Consider the following 8,007-nt stretch of genomic DNA (forward strand, 5'->3'; position numbering starts at 1 on the left):
AGCCTTTAGGGGAACATGAGTTAAAATCGTGATGCGATGCTGCTATACACATCTATGGAAATGGCTAAGTTAAAAAAATACTGACTTTACTAAAGGCTGACAAGCACGCAGACAAGGTGGAGATCATAAGTTGTTGGTGGGAATGCAAAATGGTGTAGCCAGCCACCCTGAAACATTGTGGCAACTTTTTATAAAGTGAAAGTATGACACAGCAATCCTACTCCTGGGTATGTAGCCTAGAGAAGAGAAAACCACTGTTTACACAAATATCTGTACAAAAATGTTCATAGCAGTTCTGTTCATATTTGCAAAAACAAAACAAAATGAACAAAACAAAAAAAAAACAGCTGGAATGAACCCAAATGTCCTTCAGTGGTGAATGGATAAACAAACTGTGCATATCTGTACAATGGGATACTAATAAGCAACAGCAGAAAAAGAACAAACTGCTGATATATGCAAGGTATTAGGCAGAGTGGGAGCAAAAAGCCAGTTTTAGAAGGTATGAAAGTTTGAAAAGAAAAACAACCATAGAGAGCAGATGAGTGAGTCTATCTGTAAGGTCAGGAGAGGAAGTGAGAATGGCACAAGAGAATTCTGTATGTAATGGAACTGTTCTGTATCCTGGTTGTCGTGGTGGTCACACAGAGCCATACATATGTTAAAATTTATTGAACCGTTTATCAAGAGAAAAAAGTCAATAATATTGCATGAAAATTCTAACTATGAAAACAAACAAAAAAAACCCCTAAAATCAATACAGACTCAAGGATAATTATCTCTCTGTTAAAACCCAATATTACTGTTATTTATTTATTTTTACTCAAATGATTTCAGCTATGACTATTGAGATCTCTTTCAGAGCTCCCTGCATAAATATGGTTTTTATTGGCATTGTTTTATGAAGATTTCATCAATGAGAGCTAACCTTAACTGAAAGGTCAAGAGAGGCAATTAATTGTCTAATTGTTCATCGGAAAATGATTAAATTCTTCTGATTATTCGGTTCTAATAGAGATAGCATCTGGTTGGCTCAGATTAGTTTGTAATAGATTCCTTCTTATGACAGACATTCTTACCAATTTGTGAGTTCCTACTTTGTAACATTTATTTCATATTTTCCATTTCAAGATGATGTATATTGATTCACACAGTTTTCTACTTTAGCCTCACAGGACTGTCTTTTAACTACTTTTTCCCCAGCTAGTACACTGAGTAGGTAGATGCTTATTTGAAATCCAACGAAATATATTACTGACAATTATTTAACATTAATTGGTTAATTTGTGAGAAGCAGAAAATGTGTTGGTATTTTCTATCAGGGATTGATACCAATATTTTAAAGCAGAATTAGGGACTGCATAATTAATCTGTTAGCATTAATTTTGGTAAGTAAAATCATCTTTTCCTTTACATGGTAGAATATTAAATGATGTTCTTACTAAACAATTATGCTATAAAGTAAAATTTATAAATAAAACATTTAACATAATTCAACAGAAAATTATTTGGTAGAATATTTTTAAAAAAATGATAAAAATTTTATGCTCATGTGGAATATGCTTTTGGGACAATATCCCTTGGAAATGGTGTAAGCAATTCTAGATATAATCAAAATACATTTCAAACTTTCAGATAGATTTTCATTATCCTTTTCTTTAAAAAAGAAAAAAGGAAATTAATCCTTGTTAATGCCTATCATTTTTCCTAACAAGCAAAAAGGAAAAGCATGAGTATATGTGAAGGAAAGTGTGTGTGTGTGAGTGTGACAGACATAGAGGTAGAGAGACAGAGAATATGAGAATATACTGGCCCTTTTATGTACAAGAGCACTCATATGGCCTTAATATCATATATCTTTTGGGCCCTTAGAAGGATTGTAATTTGTGGCAGGAGAACCTGGTGTGGGTGCCACAGGCGATGGACAAAATAAACAGAGAACTAGTTTTTTTTTTTAAATGTTTTTAAGTGTTTTTTATTTATTTTTGAAAGAGAAGACAGCATGAGCAGGGAAGGGTCAGAGAGAGAGGGAGATACAGAATCTGAAGACAGGCTCTGGGCTCTGAGCTCGCTGTCAGCACAGAGCACGACATGAGGCTCGAACCCATGAACCGTGGGATCATGACCTGAGCTGAACGCTCAACCGACTAAGCCACCCAGGCGCCCCAACAGAGAACTAGATTTAATGATTCTGATAACAACCGATTGACTATAAGGCGGGCAGAAAATTACAGAAGCTGAGCTCATCTTCTACACAATTATGAATGTGTTTTAGTGTCCTGATGCTCTGATTATCTATTAGAAACAATAGTAGTAACAGCTGTAACGAGTCAAAATAATATCAGCATTAACTGAGTCACTACTTCCCTATCTTCTTCTCCACAGTATTGCCATCTTAATCCAAAGAGGAATTGTTTGGTACTGTGTGGAAATTGTTTATTTCTCCTAATGATTTGGTATGAATCATTACCTACAATACCCAATTCTGCTTTCCTTTCAACCCAATCTTCCCAACTTTGAAATGAAGCCCAAGAAATGTTTGTATTTGCCTCAAGAAAATGCTTTTTCTTTTTGCTTTTTTGGGGGAGGTGTGATTGCAGTCCCCCACTGCCGCCAATCGTGTGGGCGAGTTTCCCACATTTGGGGAAGTCACAGAGGTCCGTCCATCCAGAGTGGAATGGATGAGCCTCACACTGGGAAAACCACCTTTGCGATCATGGTAACCCTCCTGCCATGTAAATATTCAGGGAAATGCTTTTAACCTGGCTTGGTTCTTATTAGAGATTGCAAAGTCTTATAGCAATTTTGTTTGAGTCTGTGATAAATGACAAAAGACTCAAGGTAGCATAGGGACCAAGACATAACTGTTGTTTCCTAGAAATCTCAGGACTGGCCCAGAATGAAAACGTTCAAGAGTGGCTGCAGCCTGGACGGTGCTAGGGTGGTTTTCCTGGAGTGGATTTATACCCTTGAAGTGTACTTCAAATAGTCCATTTACTTTAGTGGAAATGACTCACATTTTAACTTTTCACCTGTGTATCACAGCTCCACATGGATTTGCCTGTAATGGAGGCTTTGGGACCTTTCTCATAGTCACAATGTTGAAAGCCGCCACTGTCCAGACTGATGTTGACACTAAGCAGACATCGGACACACAGGAATAAAAACTGTATATAATTAGGTCATAGAAAATATCCATTATATCTTTTGCAATCTGGAATGAGGCAACAAAACCAATTTATTTTCTTGCAAACATTTTCAATGAGCACTCAGTGAGGGACCAATGTCTGTGTATTTGGAGGAATACACAGAAGGTACAAGCACTGCAGGCGGTGTTCTCAACAAATATCTAAACGAGTCTCAAGAATTAACTGGGCAAGCACTTTCTGGTCTTTCTGATTCCCAGAGGTTGGAGCGCAGTAATTGATTTCCTGGACTCATTGAATCAAACACGAGATACAAGGATGAATAAAACATAGTCCTTGACCTCAAGTAGATTGACGAAACATTCAAACAGGAGAAGAATTTTATGATGAATATAAATACAAACATTAAAAGTGTTAGAATACATTGAAGGTGGACTAATTTTGTTGAGATAACACACACTCTTTCATTAAAGCCTCAAACCAGTCCTGCGAGGGAAGCGGCAGTATCCAGTTAGCAAAAGAGAAAATGAGATCCTTCAGTGAACCCTTCAGTCTCACATGCTTAGCAAGGAACAGATTTAGGATTTGAATTTCTGTTGTTTTATCTTTCATCTCTATGTAGTCCCATTGCATCTAACAGAAACAAAGATACAGCAGAGCGGGGAGGGAAACATTGCCTGTAAGGTTCCAGGTAGAGTCAAGAAAGAGCATATGTTAAAAACATTTTTCAAAGGTGAAATAGGAGTTTAAGACATTGACAAAATGACCAGAATTTGACTCTAAAGGGTTCAGAGGATGTCACACATTTTAGGACAATCCTGAGTGTTTTTCTATGTTCGAGAAGAGTTGTAGAATAAGTCAGTAATTAAATTTCTATGCAGATAATAACCAAGTAAGTCACTATAGAAAGTATGAGTGACTTCGAACAGTTCCCCAAGTAGGAAAAGAATTAAAATAAAATAAAATCCTAAATAAAATGCCAGATTCCAAAAGCATGCTTTTCTTTATTTGCAACAACAATAAGTTGTTTTTAAAAGACTCTCTATCTCTTGCTCATTGTTGGCAGTTACAGAGATAGTTACTTGAAAATATTCCTGATGATTTTATTCACCCTCTGTTAATATTTAACACAACTATAATCTGACTATTTTTCACTGGACTTGCCCTAGGAAAAATGCTTATGTATGAAGTCTGCCTTTAAGGATCATTTCTTTTCTTTTTTAAAAAACATTATTTTTAATGTTTTATGTATTTTTGAGAGAGAGAAAGAAACAGAATGTGAGTGGGGGAGGAGCAGAGAGAGAGGGGAACACAGAATCTGAAACAGTCTCTGGGCTCTGAGCTGGCAGCACAGAACTGGCCATGAGGCCTGAACTCACAAACTGTGGGATCATAACCTGAGCTGAAGTCAGACACTCAGCTAATGGAGCCAGCCAGGCACTATGGATCATTTCTTATCTGTCTTTTTTAAAAATAACTTCTTGAAGTGTTTCGTTTCTCACTCTGCATCAATACTCCTTTATCCCATCCAATGACAAAACCAACAACTTACTCATCTCCCTGATAACGATAAAATGATAGTGGTATAAAGTACTAAGAATCTGAATTCTGTTGCTGTACCAAAGAATTTTACTCCATTATCAACTAGGAAATTTTTTTCCTCTTCGAAACCCAAAGATCCATATCAGTATCAAAAAGAAGTTTAACATTATATGGCATCAATAAGTTAAATAAGAAAATAATATGCAACAATTTAATAGATGTCTAAATAGTAATTACTGAAATTTAAAACAAAATCCTAATAAATACATTTTATGATATAAAACAGTTCTACCTTGCTAAATAGGAAAACATTATTACAATCAATAGCAACGTTTATGCATGACTCTAAATGCATATGTGTATGTCTGAGTGTACAGGTGTGTGGCTTTTTAAATTGAAGTATGGTTCACACATGTTACATTAGTTGCAGGGGTACAAGGTAGTGATTGGACGAGTCTATACATTATGCTAGACTCACCGCAAGCATAGCTACCATCTGTCACCATGCCATCGACTATATTCCCTCTGCTGCACGTTTTATCCCTATGACTTATCCATTACATAACAGGAAGCCTGTATCTCCTCCTCTCCTTCATGCATTTGCGCATCCCTACATCTCCGTCGCCTCTGGCATCCATCTCTTTGTTTCTGTATTTATAGGTCTGTTTCTGCTTTTTGGTTATTTATTTATTTGGTTTTTTTTTTTTTTTTTTTGGTTTCCACATATAAGTTAAATCATATGGTATGTATCTTTCTCCAACTTATTTCATTTAGCATAATATACTCTAGGTCCATTCATGTTGTTGTAAATAGAAAGATCTTATTCTTTTTTTTATAGCCATGTAATATTCATGTGTGTGTATGTGTATGTATATGTTTGAGTGTGTATATATCTACCATACCTTGCTTCATTTGCTGATAGATACTTAGGTTGTTTTCATATCTTGGCTATTATAAATAATACTGCAACAAACATATGGGTGCATATATCTTTTTGGATTTGTAGTTTTGTTTTCTTTGGGTAAATATCCAGTAGTCCAAATACTGGATCATATGATATTTCTATTTAAACGTGAGAAACTTCCATATTGTTTTCCACTATGGCTGCATCGGTTTACTTCCCATCAACAATGTATGAGTGTTCTCTTTTCTCTACATTCTCACTGACATATGTTACTTCTTGTCTTTTTATTCTAGCCATTGTGACAGGTGTAAGGTAATATCTTATTGTGGTTTTGAATTGTACTCCCTGATAATGAGTGATGTTGAGCATAGTTTCATGTGCTTGTTTGCCATTGTTATGTCATCTTTGGGAAAATGTCTCTTCATATCCTCTGCCCATTTGCAATCAGATTATTATTTTTCGTGGTGCTGAGTTATGTAAGTTCTTTATATATTTTGGATATTGACTTCTTCTTAGACATATTATTTGCAAGTGTCTTCTTCCATTCAGTAGGTTGCCTTTTTGTTTTGTTTATGGCTTTCTTCAATGTACGAAAGCATTATATGTTGCTGTAGTCCCAAGCCTATTTTTGATTTTGTTTCACTTGCGTGAGGAGACATGGATGAATGGTCATCCTCCAAAGAATTACTGCCTATATTTTCTTCTAGGAGTTTTATGACTTTAGGTTTCATTTAGGTCTTTTATCCATTTTGAGTTTATTTTTTTTGGTATGGTATAAGAAAATGGATCAGCTTTATTTTTTTGTATGTAGTTATCCAGTTTTGCCACCACCATTTATTAAAGAGGATGCATATTCTTGACTCCTTTGTTGTAGATGAATTGACCAGGTATGTGTGGGTTTATCTCTGGGCTCTCTATTCTCTTCTACTTTTTTAATAGTTTATTGTCAAATTGGGTTCCATATAACACCCAGTGCTCTTCCCCACAAGTGCCCTCCTCGATTGCCACGCCCCCTTCCTCCTTACCCCTCCCCCTTCAGCCCTCAGTTCATTTTCAGTATTCAGTAGTCTCTCATGATTTGTGTCCCTCTCTCTCCCCAACTCTCTTTTCCCCTTCCACTCCCTATGGTCCTCTGTTAGGTTTGTCCTATGAATGCAAACATGTGGTATCATCCTTCTCCGCCTGGCTTATTTCACTTAGCATGACACCCTCAAGGTCCATCCACTTTGCTACAAATGGCCATATTTCATCCTTTCGCATTGCCATATAGTACTCCATTGTATGTATATACCACATCTTCTTGATTCATTCATCAGGTGATGGACATTTAGGCTCTTTCCATGATTTGTCTATTGTAGAGAGTGCCTCTATGAACATTGGGGTACATGTGTCCCTATGCATCAGCACTTCTGTATCCCTTGGGTTAATCCCCAGCAGTGCTATTGCTGGGTCATAGGGGAGTTCTATGGATAGTTCTTTGAGGAACCTCCACACTGTTTTCCAGGGCAGATGTACCAGTTTACATTCCCACCAACAGTGTAGGAGGGTGCCCGTTTCTCCACATCCTCACCAGAATCTATAGTTTCTTGATTTGTTAATCTGAGCCACTCTGACTGGAATGAGGTGGTATCTCAGTGTGGTTTTGATTTGTATTTCACAGATGATAAGTGATGCTGGGCATCATTTCATGTGCCTGTAGGCCATCTGGATGTCCTCTTTGGAGAAGTGTCTGTTCATGTCTCCTGCCCTTTTTTTTTCACTGGATTATTCATTTTTCAGGTGTGGAGTTTGGTGAGTTCCTTGTAGATATTGGATACTAGCCCTTTATCCAATATGTCATTTGCAACAATCTTTTCCCATTCCATCAGTTGCCTATTGGTTTTCTTGATTGTTTCCTTTGTAGTGCAGAAGCTTTTTATCTTGATGAGGTCCCAAGAGTTCAGTTTTGCTTTTATTTCCCTTGCCTTTGGGCCTGTGTCAAGTAGGAAATTGCTGTGGTTGAGGTCAAGGTGGTTGTTTCCTGCTTTCTTCTCAAGGGTTTTGATGGTTTCCTATCTCACATTCAGGTTCTTCAGCCATTTTGAGTTTATTTTTGTGTATGGTGTAAGAGAGTGGTCTAGTTTCATTCTTCTGCATGTTGCTGTCCAGTTCTCCCAGCACCACCTATTAAAGAGGCTGTCTTCTTTCCATTGGATAGTCTTTCCTGCTTTCTCAAGGATTAATTGAACATACATTTGTGGGCCCAGTTCTGGGTTCTCTATTCTATTCCATTGGTCTATGTGTCTGTTTTTGTGCCAATACCATACTGTCTTGATGATGACAGCTTTGTAGTAGAGGCTAAAGTCTGGGATGGTGATTCCTCCCATTTTGGTTTTCTTCTTCAATATTACTTTGGCTATTTGGGGTCTTTTGTGG

At 37.0% G+C, this 8,007-nt stretch overlaps 1 long non-coding RNA gene and 1 other non-coding gene across 4 annotated transcripts in view; one reads left to right on the forward strand and one right to left on the reverse strand.

The window, feature by feature from the left end:
• Positions 1 to 8,007, forward strand: part of LOC115294637 — a 365,947-nt gene that overhangs the window by 195,567 nt on the left and 162,373 nt on the right. The gene's annotated exons all lie outside the window — the stretch shown is intronic.
• LOC115295125 lies at positions 2,580 to 2,743 on the reverse strand. The gene has a single exon (XR_003910349.1). It is a non-coding gene; the product is annotated as a U1 spliceosomal RNA (small nuclear RNA).

The sequence above is a fragment of the Suricata suricatta genome, chromosome 6 (genome assembly GCF_006229205.1).
Source record: "Suricata suricatta isolate VVHF042 chromosome 6, meerkat_22Aug2017_6uvM2_HiC, whole genome shotgun sequence".
In the NCBI taxonomy this organism is placed as follows: domain Eukaryota; kingdom Metazoa; phylum Chordata; class Mammalia; order Carnivora; family Herpestidae; genus Suricata; species Suricata suricatta.